Source organism: Megalops cyprinoides, chromosome 7 (genome assembly GCF_013368585.1).
Source record: "Megalops cyprinoides isolate fMegCyp1 chromosome 7, fMegCyp1.pri, whole genome shotgun sequence".
Classification (NCBI taxonomy): Eukaryota; Metazoa; Chordata; class Actinopteri; order Elopiformes; family Megalopidae; genus Megalops; species Megalops cyprinoides.
Genome location: NC_050589.1, coordinates 5,359,532 through 5,377,852, shown reverse-complemented (window position 1 = coordinate 5,377,852; position 18,321 = coordinate 5,359,532).

The following is an 18,321-nucleotide window of genomic DNA, read 5'->3' as shown; positions in this document are numbered from 1 at the left end:
GGAAAGGAGTAAAAGAGTGTAAACCTTATCTCCCCCGTGTTGTGGTTCTACTTTCAAATGATTCCCCTCATCAGCAAGTGGACCCATGGCGGCAGACATTTTTTCCACAGGTTAAGAAAGTAATGCAGTCCAGATATGGAACATTTTCTATTGCTGAAGTTTCCTTTTGCTTACCTAATCTACCATTGATGCCCCTAGTTTTAAACTGAAAGCTTTTACTGGTTTGTGTCCCTGAGGGAGAGCATTTACTGATGCATTTTGGCACTGTTGGTGCGGAAAGAACAATTAATTGTAAAATCAATTCCTTGATATGATAGCAGGGGCACTGGAGTGGAGTACCTTGTGGTTAAGACACTTGACTTGTGACTGGAGGGTCAATCAAAGACCAGAGCCTTGCTGTTGTGCACTTGAGTGAGGCAGTTTGCCTAGCATGCAGCATTATGAAAAATAACAGAGTACTTCATTTGGATTCATAGAGTGTAAGTGTTGTCAGATAAAATTGCCAGCCCAAACAACAGATCGTTCATTTAGTTGTGTAACTATTTACTGCCCCTCTGTTTCTATGTGACATCAATTTGGATTACCTTGCCTAAATCCAGAAGACCATCCTCAAGTCTCACTATCAGTTACAGTTTTTAAAGCGTGAGTAAAAACATGTTATTTGTAGTGACCACTCGAATCGGTTGGCTTTCTGAAAATCATTCTTCAAAAGTGACATTTGTGATGTCTTTGAGCTTCACCATTTCCATGTCTGCACTACATCAGAGATATAGAGGCATCCTCCCTCTGTTTACAACCCTTTGCTTGCATGTTTAAACAAAGGGTTGTAAAACTAGGACCCTCCCGTACACATTTAGCTTTCTGAGGTGTGACGCCTGGTGATTGGTTGACATCTGATCCATGCTGGCCTTATTCTAAAGCTTTATTAGACATCTCTGGGAGAGATTTGCAGCTTATTATTTTTTAAAAGTTGAAATTCTTAAATGGGTGCCCCAATAATTGATAACTGATCATTTATATTCATATTTATTAAATCGTTCCTTTCTGAGAATGGCCATATCTTCTAGGACTTTAAGAGAATGTTGTTTTTTACATATAAGAATTATATTGTGTGTTATTCTGTTTTTGTGACTGATCTTGAACTGTGCAATTATTTTAACTATACATTGTAATAATATTTGTCATTCTATTTTATTGTCACCACTTTAGTGATTTACTGATGTCCATATATTTTATGTATCATTGTATGCGTGTCCACATAGTCTTAGTGTGCTGTGATTGTGAAGCACTTTGAGCTGCAACTATATAAAAGGACGAGAAATATATTAAGGTTAATTCAAATTTATTATAGTTCTGAATAGATGTATATGTGCGGATTCCCATAAATGGGTCACAGAGACAGCCAGGACTTCAGAAATGCACTGTTCTCCATTTTCAAGACCTCTGTCTTTTTCTTAATTTAAAGAAACCACAGAACATATTCATCACTTCTCAGTCACAGTGGTGTTTTTAAATATAAGTGCCCTCGAGGCTCTATACAGTAAGAATGATCAATAATTCTTAGTTGTTTCACTGACTTTTTGTGTATTATACAAGCTCTTTCAATTTGTGCATGGGATGTAAGGAAATAGTTCCAAAACACACATTCAATCAGATAACCATTAACCTCTGTGGTCTGTCATTCTTCCCCTCAATCAACATTTAATTACTGTAATCCACGGGACAGCACGGAATGAGATGTTTGTTGGTTCACTGGCCGTGTATTCTGTAATTAAGTACACAAGAGTACTTCAGCTCTTGGTTCAAAGGCTCATTTTAACTCGAGAATTCTAGCTCAGGGACTTGAACAAAAAAGGCCAAGGAACAATTTTGATGGTCTTCTATTGGGCGGGTCTATCTGAGGAGATTAGGTATCGACCATTTCAAACAAAATGGCATTCTTACCCAGACTATCATACCGGCAGCTTTTTTTAAGAAGTAGAAAGGAAGATGTTGACTTATATTGCATTGGAGAATGGCTGGAGTCCTCAGACCCACCCATAGAGTGGGTGCCCTGAGAGACAGTCAATAACCAGACCAATGACCCACTGCACAGCACACACTGTTTTTCTTCCATTCTAAAGGTAACAATATCCCACTGCCTGCAAATGTGTCAGTGCCTTGAGCCTCCACGGAGATGTGACTTATGTCCAAATATTTTTGAAGTGAGCAAAAAAAGAAAGAAATGCTTTAGAATTTCACAAAGTTATTCTGCAAAGAAAAATAAAACCTGCAACATATTTTATGATTGTTTGTTTAAACTGGTTAGGGGGGAGAAGTTTGGGCACAGACAACAACTGCAATAAAAAAAAAAAAACCCAAGATAATAAGGGCAGGCATGCAGACAAGGTTTGCATGGAGGAAAGAGATTAACCTTGGAGAGATCAGGAATCCCATCATCCTTTGCTGTTTTTGTTTTGTTTTCCTGAGATACTCACACTGTATGAGAACAGCAGCAACAAAAATCCATCTAATACAATGCTGTTAGAAAAAAATGATGAATAAATGTGATGATGTAAATGTAATTTACTGGAAACAGCACCATTTACTTTTTGACTTATATAACATAAATTGTATAAAGACAAAGTATTAGTATCTATCTGCATTTGGGTGTTTGTAGATGTGGAGTCTGGGCATAATGTCTTGCAGTGGTGTTACCCTTAGAGGCTACCTGAGACAATGGGATGAAAAGTCCTGTCTCCAGTTCAGCTAATCAATGAAAGGTCTGTACAAGCAGAGAAAATGCCAATGTTTTATTCAGTGTTGTGGAGTGATTTGAAAAAAACAACTGCATTGGAATCCTCCGTGTCTGTCCCATGGGTGTAAAGTTACACTGCACTAATGGATTTTACATCAGGAGAGCACTATCCAGTTGTTTGAAGATGCAATTATGGCCATCATAGGAGTGCTACAACAATATGAATGTGTCAGCGGGAACGAAAACGATAATGAAAAAGCCTGTGGACTTGAGGCATAATGGGCTTAATCATGGATTTCAAGTGGAGAACACAATGAAGCCGAATTGTTTGAAGAAATTGTGTTCTATATGTGGCTGTGCAGGGATGTGGAGCTACAGTCGGTGACACTTCAGTGTGATCGTTTCTCATGGGATTTTAGCATGGTTTTAGAGCTATAGATATAAGGGAATTGCAGCTAAACATATGCGTGTGTTCTTAAATAAAACATTGCTGGAGGGAATTTCCACAGTACGTTTTGATGTGACATCTAAGAAGTACCACAGGACTAGCGAGGAAAATTGGACCAGTGGGTTTCCATATAGGAAAAGACAAATGGTATAGAATGACATTGATTGCAGGTGACAAGATATAGCCTAAATATTATCTGGAAACATAGCTGATGTTTGACAAGAAATCTATTCACGCAGTATTGTTAAAGTTTCTAGAAATCCATTCACGCGGTATTGTTAAAGTTTCTAGAAATCCATTCACGCGGTATTGTTAAAGTTTCTAGAAATCCATTCACGCGGTATTGTTAAAGTTTCTAGAAATCCATTCACGCGGTATTGTTAAAGTTTCTAGAAATCCATTCACGCGGTATTGTTAAAGTTTCTAGAAATCCATTCACGCGGTATTGTTAAAGTTTCTATTCTTTAATCACTTCTTCAGTTTAGGGAGTTCTGCTGTGCGTGGTTTGTGCGATTGTGACCTTGAGCAAGAACAGGAATAGTCAATGAGAAGCTCAAAAGAGATCTTCGGCACAGGATGGGGAAAGTATTTCTCATTAACATCCTGGTAATTGCATTGTCAAACAGCATGAGAAATAATCAAATGAATTCAAAACAGCTGTGTCAGGGGAGCAATGCCACGTAAGCACCAACCTATGAAGCTTGCAGTAGTCAGTTTTGGGTTTTTTTCTTTTTTTCTTTTCTTTTCAGAGGAAATGGTTGAAAAGGGGACGCTTCTGAAACGGTGCATGACACACCGAGAAGCCTCATTTCCATTGATTGTTTTCTTCTCCTGTTTTCTCACTCAAACACAAGGAGGCTTCAAGGAGGTATGATGAATGCATTCGCAAATTGTTGTGGCAGACTTTGAGAATTTGTTTAGATTCCATCAGCTTTCATGGCAGAGATCTGCATATGTGTATGAGAGACGGTGCAATGCACTGTCTTCTGTCTTAACCCAGCTCAGCCAAATTCAGGAAGACCACGACCACATGAAGTCAGACAAAAGTGCATGTGTTCAGTGTGTCAACACTTTTAGGCACTTGAATTGAGGCACAGAATTTAGGCACTTGTACTATGCCATTTTACACTGAGCCTGCCACATTTCCTCTACACTGACCCTGGAGAGTCAACTCTAGATCATGCAATGGAAACATGGTGTGACAGGCTAAAGGCAACCGCAGACCAAAAATGGATTCAGAGGGTGTCGGCACTTTGTTACTCTATTATAGTGTATGGAGTTGGAATACCGGACGGAAAGACAAGCCATCCAGGAAGCACTTGACGAACCTCAACAACATTACTTCAAGTCTGCGGGCAGATACCAGAAAAAGGAAAGTGTATCAGTAGCACTGTAGCAATGTTGTAACCAGTAATAGTGATTTCTAGATTTTCATTGTCATTTTTGCTGACATTCTTTTGCAGAATGACTTACATAGGTTACAATTTTTACATGCTATCCATTTATACAGCTGGATAGTCTGGCAATTCTGGATAGCTTGCCCAAGGGTACAACAGCATCACCCTTGCAATCTGTGTAAATTTTTGTTATGTGTAAGTAGGTTTGTGTTACAGGCTAAACAGAAATAAAATCTAAGAATTTTCAAAAATCTACTCATATCTATTGTATCAGTCCAACACAATGGCTGGTTTTCCTGTGGCAACAGTCCATAAGAGCAATCAAATGTAATCAGAAAAATAAAGATAATTTAAGGCCAGGGTACTTATGTGAATTGAATGTGTGAATTACACAACCAACAGCTATGTCTTGAGATTTATAAAGACATGAATCATAGATGTGATTTCCTTTGACTGTTGCAGTTTTAAAGGTCATATATGGTTAATCACAGCACAAAACATTAGTCTATTAATACACTTAAGATTCTTCTGATACTGTATATTACTATCTCCAAAAGCAACAAGCTCAATTTATTCAAATATATTTCTTGTCAAGGATGCATTACTACACAGTTTTGTGTTTTAAGAACTGAAGGTCAAATTGAGAACATGGCATCTAATCTAACAAATGGAATTTAATTAATTGAGTCTGTCACTACCAAGAGATAATAGTGATGCATTTTTCACAACTAAAATGCTAAGCACAGGCTTTGGGAGTAGAATAGAAAACATATGAGGTTTAAGGTATTATAATAAGAGTAATATTGCAGAGTTAAAAATATCTCTTAGGGGTATATATTGCTTTGAATTATTTTATGAAATGTATGAAACTGTACATACCCAGCATTTGCAATATGGTTTCCTATCGACTGGATGACAATATGCACAACCCCAATATTATATTATATCATTGTTATCTAGCAGATGTTCTTATCCAGAGGTACTTACATAGCTTACAGTTTCTACATGTTATGCATTTATCAATATTTACTCAGGCAATTGTGGGTTAAGTATCTTGCCCAAGGGCACAGCAGCAGTACCCCAGCAGGGAACTGAACCAGCAACCTTTTGGTTATGAGTGCTGCTCCTTATGCTGCGCTCCCACCCCGATATCTGTGACGAAAGGACTTGCGGCAAATTGTTAGCGGAGGGGGGATTGTAGAGCAAGGGATAGTACAGAGAGGGATGTTATTTTCTGTCAGTGTCATCATAAAATCAAGTATGAAAATGAGGGTAGGCAAGTATTTAAAATAACAAATTTAATTAATTAGAAATGTTTAGCCAAAAGTCAACCAAAGCAAATTCATAGAATGGGTCTCAAAAAACTGCTCCAGGTGTCTTCTATATTCCTGTGTTACAGAGTGAGTGAATTTCACAGGCACGCGTGTGTTCATTCTCCCATATATAATGGAAATCTATTATCATGTGATAAACATATTTTGATTAATTTAAATCAGTATGTTGTGGCGTAGTTGAATTGTATGATAATTACCCATATGCCAGCATGTTAGCTAAAGTCATGGGCAAATTCTGTTTTTTTGTTCATTTACCCTGTTGTATTCCTCTGTCTTTAAAAGGATTCAAAAGGAGAAGCAATGTTTAGTCTTTTCACAACCTTGTGCTATAAGCCAACCACAAATGCTGTCCTGATAATACGGGAACGGGTTTGTGTTTATCAATATTGATTCAAGCTTCCAAGCTTCAGTGTATTGAAGTCAATCATCAGAGACAAGTATTAAAGAGATGAGGAAGATCCAGAGGCTTAAAGGACAAACAGGCGATGTCTAATGTACTGTACTAGCAAATATATAGACATACCCCTGGATTCAATCAAAATCATTGAGTCATGTTATGGGAAAGTGCTTTTCAATCTAACAAAAACAAACCCTCCCAGATTAATATGGCTTTGTATTACAATAAAATGACATTTTTTCTGAGGGATACAGTTTTATGGACAAACACCTTACAGCTGACAATGACATTTTGTGACTGATGAAATTGATTATGTCCTTTTGGGCATGTGTTAATAAACACTCCTTCCCATCTGAACTTAGAATTCAACGCAATTCCAGCCCAAATGCTGCTTTTCCTATTGTTTCCGAGAAGTCTTCAACAGCAGCATGAGGTTGTATCTCACTGATGATAAAGAGTTTGCTTTTAAATGAAGTCCTGGTAATATTAATAAAGATGTAATAATATAACAAAAAATGTATGGACACTTAAATCTGTTTAGTTCATAAATATTAGTTGACTGCCTGAAAGGTTTAAAAATTTATTTACTTTTAGTTCATTTTCATTTTCAATTTTATATGAATGTTATACGAAAATTGTTTGTAAGTACTGGAATACTGTGAATCATTCTGTTTTTCATTGCATTTCTTGCCATCATATTAACTGAGTAAACTTCATTTTTAAAATGGAACAAGTTAGTTCAGTCAGTCAGTTAACACACTTGTTCCAAGCAGAGGCAGACCGCTTTGGAGTGGCTTCAAGCCCAGCTTATTCCAACAATGACCGGGGAGGTAGGCATGGGTATGTCGGCCACGATTCCCTCATCGCATTTCTCCCTGCGTCCTGTGACTCATGTGGGCACCTACGAGTTTCTCTGAGTTTCTTCAGGTAGGTGCAACTATCCTCCGTTTTTTTGTTGTTGGGTTTTTTTGGGGGGTTTTTTGTCATCTTCCTGGGCAGTGTTGGGACTCAGTGTTGGAAAACAGTCATAATGACATAATCAGCCTGCTAGTGCCTGTAAGCACAGAGGTTGTCACAGTGAGACCTAACAGAGAATTAGGCTTAATAGACTAATTATCAATCAGCATGAAAGACAAATAGCAACTACAAAAAGTTGCAGAAAGTAAAATAAATAAATAATCTGTGAATCTGCTCAGTTTTGATAAAAAAAATTGCTTCACCTACAGTATGCAATGTGTTCTGTTTTTGAATGCCATCATTTGTTTTAATTCCACATATTGGATGTTGGTACACTTACAATCACTGTGCATTGTTCTCAGCCTCGCTAGGCTAATCCAGCAGAAGTGTGCTGTAATGTAAACCGCCAACGAGAAACGAAGTGCATAAAACATACTTAATTACACTGCCATAATGACGCCAATGTAATCAGCAGGAGTCGTGAGAGATGGGTTCACTTACCACATAGATTTGAAGGGGATTTTTTTTTTCCCTGTTAGTATGTCTTGGAGATATTTGGTTGCTTTTTAATTTTGAGTTTCTCCATGAAATCTCTTGATGGCACGTGGTTTGAGCTTTTGACAATTTTATGTCGAATTATAATTCCACTGTCTGCGTTACTGAAAATAATTCATTAAAAGTAACTTCATAGAAGATACTATATTCATGGATGATATGCATACATACAATAAACAACCATAAGTATAACTGAGGTACCGTGAAACCTCTACAATAACTATATTAATAAATAATTGAACTGTCTGTAGTAACAGCCACAACATTAAGCCTTTTATGCTGAAATGGATTGTTCGTTTTCTTTGAGGTGTGACTTACTTCTGCAATTTATTGAAAACTGTGTTTTGCCAGGGGCAGTGCTTGCAGCACCACGAAGCACTGAGAATTCTTCCCAGCCCATTGAAGAAAATCAAAAATAACATCCCTGAATGCATAACATCTAGAATTTTCTGCCACCATGTTGCTGCTGCCACTTCTGGCTTATCAGGAGGTTCAACTATTTTTGTTTTTATGGTTTATGGTGACCAAACGCTAGTTGATCTTCTCAAAATAAAAAGGGAAAATGTAGCAGCAGTTAATGAGGATAAAAAGAGAGGTCAAGTGTGAGCAAATTGTTTGGTTTATATTAGTCACTTAGAGACAAACAAACACTAAATGTGAATGTTCAGAATACAACTTCAATGTTAAATAGAAACTGGTGATTAAGTTTGTAGAAACTCTGCCTCTGTAGTTGATACAGAATGCAGCTGCACATCTGATTTTCAAACAACCAAAGAGGGCTCACATAACACCTCTCTCAGTCTCCCTCCACTGGCTGCCAGTAGCTGGCCGCATCATGTTCAAGGCCTTGATGCTTGCATACAGGACAACCAACAAAAACAAAACAAAAACCAACCATCACAAACCTATGTTCCCTCCTGACCCCTATGCTCTGCTACCGAATGGCGTCTGGTGCTCCCGTTGTATCCCATTTACAATAAATGTAAATGCAAATGTAGAAACACTAAATGTATCCGCATGTTTGGGAAATGTAGTCCAAAGCCAAAGACCTAAAAACAAAAGCATAGCCTATTTATGATGCTTAAAAAGATCTTGAAAAATAAGATGAGAGGGTTTTAGCTTGATCTAGCATTATGGAAGTCTTATGCCTGTGTAGTTTTAATCCTAGGTTAAATATTTAACTGGGTACCAGGAAATTGTAAGTCAGCCATTTATGAGACAACACCATGTTGCAAAGTGAGGTTGAGCTGTGAAGCAATCACATGTAAACTCCTATGCAAGACAAAGTAGCAGGAATCAAAGTGGTTAAACTTCCCAGAATCACAGCAATACTCCTACACCAGTCTTTTGGGCAAAGAGTTATGTTACTTTACAGGTGTTGTCTTATTCTTTATGGAATACAGAGTCTATTCTCTTATGACTTGTGTTTCAGCTCAGCCTACACTTCATTCGTGCACCTAAGAGCCTCTTGAAACCACTGGTTAAGATGCCCTTTGTGACTCCCAAACCTGTGGTGGGGAGGGATCCTCAGGGGAGGCTGTACTGGGCAGAATGCATTTGGGATTCAAAAGAATGTGAGAGCACAACACCAGGCTGCTCCCAAAAAAAGGTTTGAAAGCCAGCAGCATCTAGTTAAGTCAATGTTTTTCTTTTTGTGATACTGTCATAAGTTGACTAAATCACTTCAGTGTTCATAAACAACAACCCCCCCCACACACACACACACACACCATACACCTCTATGACAGGAACTGCAGGAACTTTTTGCTTGTTTGTTTTGTCTTTTTTCCTGCTGTGCCTGCGGGTATCTGTGCTTCCTGGGTGTAGTCATAGGCAGAGCTGTCGGTGTCCCACCTGACTGGCCTGATACAGATCACCTGTTCACCTTGGAACAAGCGTATTTAAGGCCTTCCTGTTCTTCATCCTGTGTGTCTCTCTGAATATTCAAACAGCACCGCAAGACCTGCATTTTTTGTTTCCGTTTAATTCTGTAGTTCAATATTTGAAATATTTTTGGTTTCAAAATTATACAAATATACATTTGTATGTACAATATATAATTGCATTCTATAATTAATATAGAATGTAACAGAGACGTAGCAACCAGAAGCTCTTTGGTTACCTAGTAGGTGAGAACATTATACCAGAAGATCCTATGCTGTACAGATATGCATGTACAGTAGGCATAGCTAGATACACATTCTGCAAACTTGTCCTGACCCTGGAAGTCCTGTGTGTGGGTTTGTTTTTTTGTTTGTTCTTATTACACACTCATTAAATACTTTATTTGCATTGATTCACAACATGGTTTTTCTGTTGGGTTACTTCTCTGGTTATATCAACTCAGGGGGTTATTGACCGTAATAGGAACAAGGCCTCACCACAGTCAAGCAACTCTGTGCTGTGGGGAAAGCCCCTGCTGGAAGTGTGTACATTATGGTGGTTTATTCTGTTTTTGCACAGTGTCTCAATCTTCAAACGTGACATGCCGGTCTGTTGGCAGGTTCCTTAGTATATGGCCCATGGGTATTATATTAAATATCCTTTTTTCCTGATTGTCTATTTAAAACCTTTTCGTGTGTGTTTCAAACCCCAGCATGCAGAAGAAAGTCATACTGTACATACTGTATATGTGGTGGGCAAGGGTGGCATACTGCTGAGAGATTTGTCTTATAACCAGAAGGTTGAAACTATAAATACTTATTGGGATGCTGCCATTGTACCCTTTGCGCAAGGTATGTACATAACCTGAATTGCTACAGTAATTATCAGTCTGTCTGAATGAAAAAATGTGAAGTGTAAAAGAATATCCACACCAATCAGGTATGCTCAGACTAATTACTTGGTTTAGCTGGCATTCCTCCATATTGCTTTGCTGGCTTCAGAACTGAAGGGAATATTTGAAAAAGAAAATGCTTACAAAGCCTTGACTTCTCATAGAGGAATGATGCAAGACAGTGCTCTTTTTCATGTCAGAAACAGCAAGGACACTCCAACATGGCAGTGATGTGTTTGAAAGGAAGGCAGCTTTTAGAAAATGCAGAAACTACTTTCCTCTATGTAGCTTACACACTCTTTTCATGATTACTCTTCCATGTGTTACTTTTTTCCTTTGCAATCCATTCAGGTTTTGATGCCTTACCAGACATGCAGATATTGAAGTATATATAAAAAAAAAAAGTTAAAAAAATTCAGACTTGCAGCTTCTAACAGTCACACTCATCAGTTGAAGTGAAACTTGAAGTTAGAGCTGTTTAATCATATCTGAAATGGATCAGACTTTGTTGCACATTGAGGCATTGGATCTCTGCTGTTGGCTGGAGGCCTTGAAGAAAGCTTTACAGAGGTCAGCCTTGATAGCCTTGCAGTTCTCACATGGAGAATTAAGATACAGCGCTACCTGTCACTTCAGCAGCAATGGTGTCCTTCACTGGGCAGACCGCAGACCTTTCAAACATTCTTCTCCCAAAGCAGCTCCACAAGGTCCTTACCTCAAGGCTTTCTGTGTATGGCACTGGTTTCACAGACCCTGTCAATCAGGTGTGCATCAATACTGTTTGAGGTAACCCGGTCTCATATCTTATATATCTCACTTTGGATTGTCTAAGTGAGCCAGAGGATGACAGGTGCTCTGGGCCAGGGGATAAAAAAGTTTGGCTTTTAAACCCATGCTGTGCCTTTCTGACCCCAACAATCAGTGCTGTAATGTCCATGGGCTTGGATAGGGGTTTGATTTCATCATAATCTCATTCATATAGGGATGGAGGCACACAGGAAGTGAAGCAGAAGAATAGTGAGATGGTCATCTGTGGCACAGCATTAATGTGGTAGGAGACTGCATGCTGTGTCTTAAAGTGACTGTCAGACAACCATCACACACTGTTTCCACCACGTATTCCCTCAATAGAAAATACTGATTCGTTTCAAAAAATGCCATCCATACAATTTTTTATTGCCTTGTCATCCCAAATAGTAATTTTCTCTTTTTCATCTCTCCTAACTTTAGCTGGGTGATTACTGGGTCTTATACTTTGACTGAACCTGAAATCATAGACATTTAGAGATTACTGTGGGATCAAAAATTCCAGTCGGGCAGACATTTCTCAGAGATTCACCAGTCAATTATTGTAATTAATGTATGAGTTCATATGCAGATTTCTCTGGTTGTTTCCACTTCAAGTGACCTTCAAATGAAATACATAAATGAATCTTACTTGTAATGTATTTAAAAAATACACAATTAAAACTTCAGTTTCCCATTTCTGTTAGTTAAACTTATTTTTTTATGTTTTAGTTCCACACAGATAAGTATATAAGCAAATGAGCACTCAAAGTTTGGCCCATGGTAGAGCCCCTTATTTGCATTTGTGTACTGAGTTAATTCCCATTCGAAGATTTCATCAGACACATAATGCCATCTCAACTGTTCCTCTTGTTTCCACTAAATGACATTTTCTCATTAACCATAGAGCAACTTTGTTGTGAAAACTGTTATGCCTGAAACTTATGCCTGGTTTTTGCAAGTTTGTTGGACAGAAGTCAATATGTCAAAAAAGGCCTCCAAAAACCTATCAATTTATGCTGTTTATACAAAACATGCAAATGATAGTGACAGCCCCTGGTTCCATCAATATGACATTCTGTATACTCACACGGTGACACATCCAAACATATCTACATATTTCATAGCGTGTTACATAAAGAATCACGGATGTCACTTTCAATTTTAAATTATTTTTGCAATTATCAACATTATATGTGACACTAAAATGGCACCTTCCCATTAATCACTCGTATGGATGAAAGGAGTCTGGTAATGAATCCATCTGCACAAGCCTTTATCCAATGATATTCTCCGATCTAAACAATATATACTTCCTGAGCCAATCAAGATCAAAGCATTTAAAATTGCTGTAAATTCTTTGAACTAGAGCCATGTAATCCATTTACAGCACATATACAGGTCTCATGGTATAGAGGTCAATCCTTACTGTGTCTCTTGCACCACCTCAGTGTTCCTTTCACCTTTTGGCTTTGCCATTTTGTTGGACACAGTTTGTTAACCATCGCTTGCTTGGAGGTGGGTAAATGGAGGGTGTAAAAAAATTTGTATGCACAGATAAAAGCAAGAGGAATGTATATCCTGGGAAAAGAACGAAAAACTCCTGCATGGAAAATCCTGATGCTTTCAGGTGACTGATTTCAGGTTATCTGAAAATGAAGTCCCCGGACTATAATGCAAGTGAAAGGTTTGGTTTTTTTTTTTCTAGCAAAGCATCATAGCAGAGAACAGACACTAGTGTTCTCTGCTCAGTCCAGTTAATATGGCACAGTGAGGACTGATTAGCTAAGATTTTCTTTACCTGAAATGATCTTCACATCTGTTGAACAAGGAAGACATATATACTGAACTCAGACTGCATCTTTTCATAAAATACCTGGCTGGTTGAAATGTTAAAGCGAGTCGATTGTGACCCTATGTCTACGACAAACTGTGATGGCGATGATTCAGAAAGCATTGAGCCTTAAGATGTTCAGGCTTTTGATTAAAATAACCTAAGTAGGTTTCCTCTTTTTTCAAAACTGGTATGATGTGCAGTGCACACAATATCTGTATTTAAGGAATTTTGCTAAACAGTGTAGTTCACATTAGTTCATACTGTATTTAATGCATTGCTTCACACTTTACTCTGTAATTAGTACTTTGTGGGGATGCAATGGATAAAACAATGAACATATTGTTCTGCAAATGAATTGTAATTAAATATTCATTTCTTTCATTACACATTATCAGAGCATAAACTGATGGATCTTACAAGGAATAGATTGCACATATCAACTTATTCCCTCTTCTGAAGAGAGACACTGTGTGCTATAGATGAACAAGCAGTGTGTTGCCATGGAGATGTGACTGTAGCATTGCTAAAGGAAACAAAGGATGCCAAGGTTTTGTATAAATATTAGTCCTGTATTCAATCAACATTTTTGTTCTTAACTTTGACTCACAATAAATTGCAAGCACTAGCGCTGAACAGTGTTTGTGGAGATAAAAGTAAGAATTGCAAAGTTAAGTTCAAATGTTGACAGATTCCAGATCCCAGTTCATCAGTGATACTTCTTCAGACCTCTTTTCTATTTCCTTTTTGCAAGCCAAAACTAGGACAATGTATGTAACAACAGCACTGACCCTCTCACCCATTTGTCTCAAACAAAACGCTGTAATCTTCCTGTCACCTCTGTAAAGCATTTGACAATGGATAACAAATTGCCTTGACCCTGAACGGTAACAATGTCATTTAAAACAAATATGGCCTTTTTTAAAGCATTCAAATCAATCAGTGCTTACCATCTCTACTGTAGACAAGTAAGACAACAAATGAGGAGCCTCTGTGACACTTTCTTGACACTATGAAATGACTTGAGAAAGTCGTTTGATTAATCCTATTCAAACACTTAAATGCAAAAAAGATTACATCATTTAATCACAGTGTTATTTTGAGTGAAAAACGTGTTCAAACAACCTGCATTAAGAAGCAAGGAGAGAGGTCTGCTGCTCATTTTGCGTCGTATCAGATGCGTGGTGTGTGTGTGTGTGTGTGTGTGTGTGGGGGGGGGGGGGGATAAGAGATTGAAGGGAGTTCATTTTGATCATTACCAGAATTCAATTTTCCCTCCGATGTTAGTAAAATGGAAGAAGAATAATGAAGGTGGCGGTAAGTGTGGAGTGATAGGAGTTTAGTGTCATTAATAAAGACAACTTCATTAACTACCTGGTGCAAAGTACAGATAGCACCGCCACTTCCAAAACATTAACTCGGAATAGGAAGCCGATAGAGGCGCAGTAATTGACTGCGAGAAATAAACAGATAAGCGCTTTAACATGTATCAAGACGCCTTCATTCAACAAAAACTTATAGGAAGGGAGCTTGTACGGACAGCCAGTAAAGGTACTCCATGCACACAGATTTTTAAAGGGGTTGGTAATGAAAAGGGATCGATGTGTTTAGTCATCAGTTGAACATGGTTCCTTCCTGGAAATGTTTTGACTTTAAAGGAGTCTGGTCACAGTTTGATATTTGATACCTTCTGTAATATGTATTATGAAACTAAATTTTGCTGCTGGCTCTAAAGTGTCACATAAGGACAAGCACCATTACTTTTCACACTGTTAATAAGAGCTAATAAGAGTTAACACTGTTAATCCTTATTTCTGGGGTGTCAAGCCTCTGTTGTAACTCAGTGATTAAAACTTGGGTTGTGAAGGGTGGTGTCCCATGAATGACACTCACTCATTTATCGTTGTTATAAAATGTTTCTACGTGCACCTAAATCGGCACCTGCAGGGTGTAAGTCAGACCTTAGAAACAGAGCCTTACATCCCTTTGAGGAGTCGCTCTCATTTATTTGTTTCAAATAAGCCTGTGTGAGCCTTTGGTTAGGGAATAAATAAATAAAAGGGAGAGCAGAGAAGGATTGATTTCACATCTCATCTCCCTGCCAAAAACAACCAGGAGAGGAGGAGAGCCCATCATTACAGGGTGATGAAAAACCCATCGTTCACCGCAAACTGATAAACACCCCGTATGCATGAAGATGGAGGGTTTAATTATAGGAGTTGAGACAAAGACATACACATTCATAAATTAGAGGACCTAGCTGCGGTTAGTGACGGAGACGAATACCAAGTTCCAGCTCCTGTTTCCTGCCTCGTGTCAGCTTTCATCACTCCCATTTAGGAACACAGCATTGGACCCACCCCTTTTTTGAACTGGGTATGGATCATTACAACGCACATATGCACCCATGACGGGAAGTTATGACAAGAACCAGGGGTGTTTTCTCAGGGTGAACCCCAAATTTGCACACACTAAGTCCTATTGGTAGAAAAGAGGATCTTTTTCAGCCTTAAATATGTGTATTTTATATTATGCATATTTGCATAAATGTGATTCATAGCGCAAGCATTTATGAAAAATGTGTCACGCCTACGCAGATTGAAGGGTCATGGTCACATGGTCACGATGTCTGAAATCTGATGAATTTGTTGCTTGGATATGTCTACTCACACTATTGATTACATTTGTGTATGTTAGCACTTAGGAACGTAATTTATAATTTTCATCTTTCCCTTTCTGCATTGCTCCTCCAAGTACCTCCTTTGGTATGCTTTGAATTATAGGCTATTATTAGGTATTCAGTTTGTTCAGTGTACCTCCCAAAACATTATTTCCACCTACATCTCCTCCACAATTATTTTGTCCCTATTACACCAGACATAACTGTGTTTAGACAATCCACAGATCAACATGATATTCTCAAAAGAGCATATAATTACTTTAATCATGCTTGTATTTTCTCAGAATGTGTGTACATTTCAGTAAAATGTACAAATATACCCGCAAATTTTTAAAGTTGCTGGTATTAACTACTTTAATATGGGAGAATGGAGTGTTTAGCAGTTATCTGGTACTTGCTCAAGCTGAATCACCTGCCTTAAGCTACATATTCTTTTCATTTTTCAAATAACGGTCATTTTCCAGTCATATTTAAATTGAAAGTACAAATTTGCAGGTCCACTTTAGAAGGAGAGTTTTTTTAACAAGGACAAGCCCTCCTTATTTAATCAGGGTCTAATTAGCCAGTGATGTTCCCATAGTTATCATCTCTCTGATAAAATTCTGTTTGAAGGAAAGACAGGCAAAATAATTCCTCTGATCTTGTTTAATCACCTGACTTTAGTTGGCTTGATTCTTAATTTGAAAGAAAGGAAAACGAGGTCTTTGCGATGTATTCAGATGTTGTGATTCTTTGAGCACTTTGGTGGATAGCATGCGTGTGCCCCTTTTCTCCATACATGTCATAAATTTATTTTACTAAATTATCTTCACAAAGCCACAGTGAGTAGGAGCATGTTTGTGTCTAAGCATTGAGAAACTGAGGAAAAGCATGAGAGGGAAAGATGTTTAATTCATTAATATTGCTTTTAGGATCGAAGATTTTTATTAAATGTTTAATGTTACAAGCTGCATTTTATGCACTCAACGTTCAAAATCTTTTGCCTCAGTGGATTGTCTTTGGCAGAAAAGATTATTTGCCAAACTACATGCCAAAGCTGTTTTGTTACATTAGAATCTATCCTTCAGCCCAGGTGCTGCTCCTTGGCTTCGGTAGACCAGGCTACAGTGCCTACAGAAAGGGGAGAGAGTACACTGGACACTGTGTGAATGCTGGAACAGGTACGTTGCTGGTGTGTTGCACGTTGTTGAATTGCAACAGTTTGCAAAATGTTTCCTATTGAGTCAAAATAAAAAAAAAAATGCTGAATCTGTACAAGTACATTTTAGATGTCAGCATTTTAAGCTGCTTATACCAAAATGGTGTAGGTAATATGTCCATGATGAGTTTAAACAAAGGTTAAATGTTTAATTTACACATCACACACACACACACACATTCAGATTTCGGCAATGAAGGTGATTGATGATTCTTTTCGGAATTTCATTTTTACAGTGATAGCAAAGAAAGGCGGTAGTTACAATCACAGAGGCCTATATTGCGCATATCATCTTCCTCTGCATGATTACTGATGTCAGGAACTTGCCGTCATATAACTGTCAGGTCTGAGCTGCCATAATGAGCGTCAGTCAAAGCTGGATTTTAATAACTTCATGTTGAGATAGTGAAGCCTGCATAATGCACGGTCAAGTAAAGCTCATCTGTCAAAATGAGACACAGCGCGTATGCTGTTGCATTCACTACCCCTAGCATTCAGGTTGTGTCTCTGAATTTAACATTCCGCACAAAAGGCTTTGAGAGACCAACAGAATTCCTATGTGACTCACCCATACAGCAGGGCATTTTGTATTCGTAACGTTAATATCCATATAGATGTAAAAATGCATATATTTTACATATTTAACCAGTCTGTGCCAGGAATTGACAACACTCTAGGGATGCACTATATATATATATATATATATATATATATATATTAGCCTTAGCCTTCTTGTGTATTGAAAATCCAGAGAAACTTGTTTGATTAGAAAAATCAAGAAATTTCTTCATAAAGGCCATGTTTATTCTGTTGTTTTTTTAGTTTTTTTTTTTTTTTTTTAACTGTAGCCCTAGAGATGGCATGGTTATACCTGGCTCAAAGTTGCAAATTTTTTTTGTGTGTGTTAAGAATGATATACATATGGATGTATTCTATAAAATTGGGTTAGAGAGGGAATAAAATGGCCAAAAATGGGTATGCTCAGACAGAATGTCTTACTATGTGTGCCTCTGAACAAAACAGCCCCAAAGAAGCAGTGCAGTACAGGTTCTTTCACTGGCATTGAATGAATTCCACTATGGAAATGAACAGGAAGATCGGAGAAACTCAGTGACTGGGAATTCCCTGGTGATGTCACAAACATGTTCACCCCTAGAAAGTTAGAGAAGCTTCTGCAGTTCACCAGTCAATAGTATGGTCAGTGGGGGTGGGTCTCTTGGTC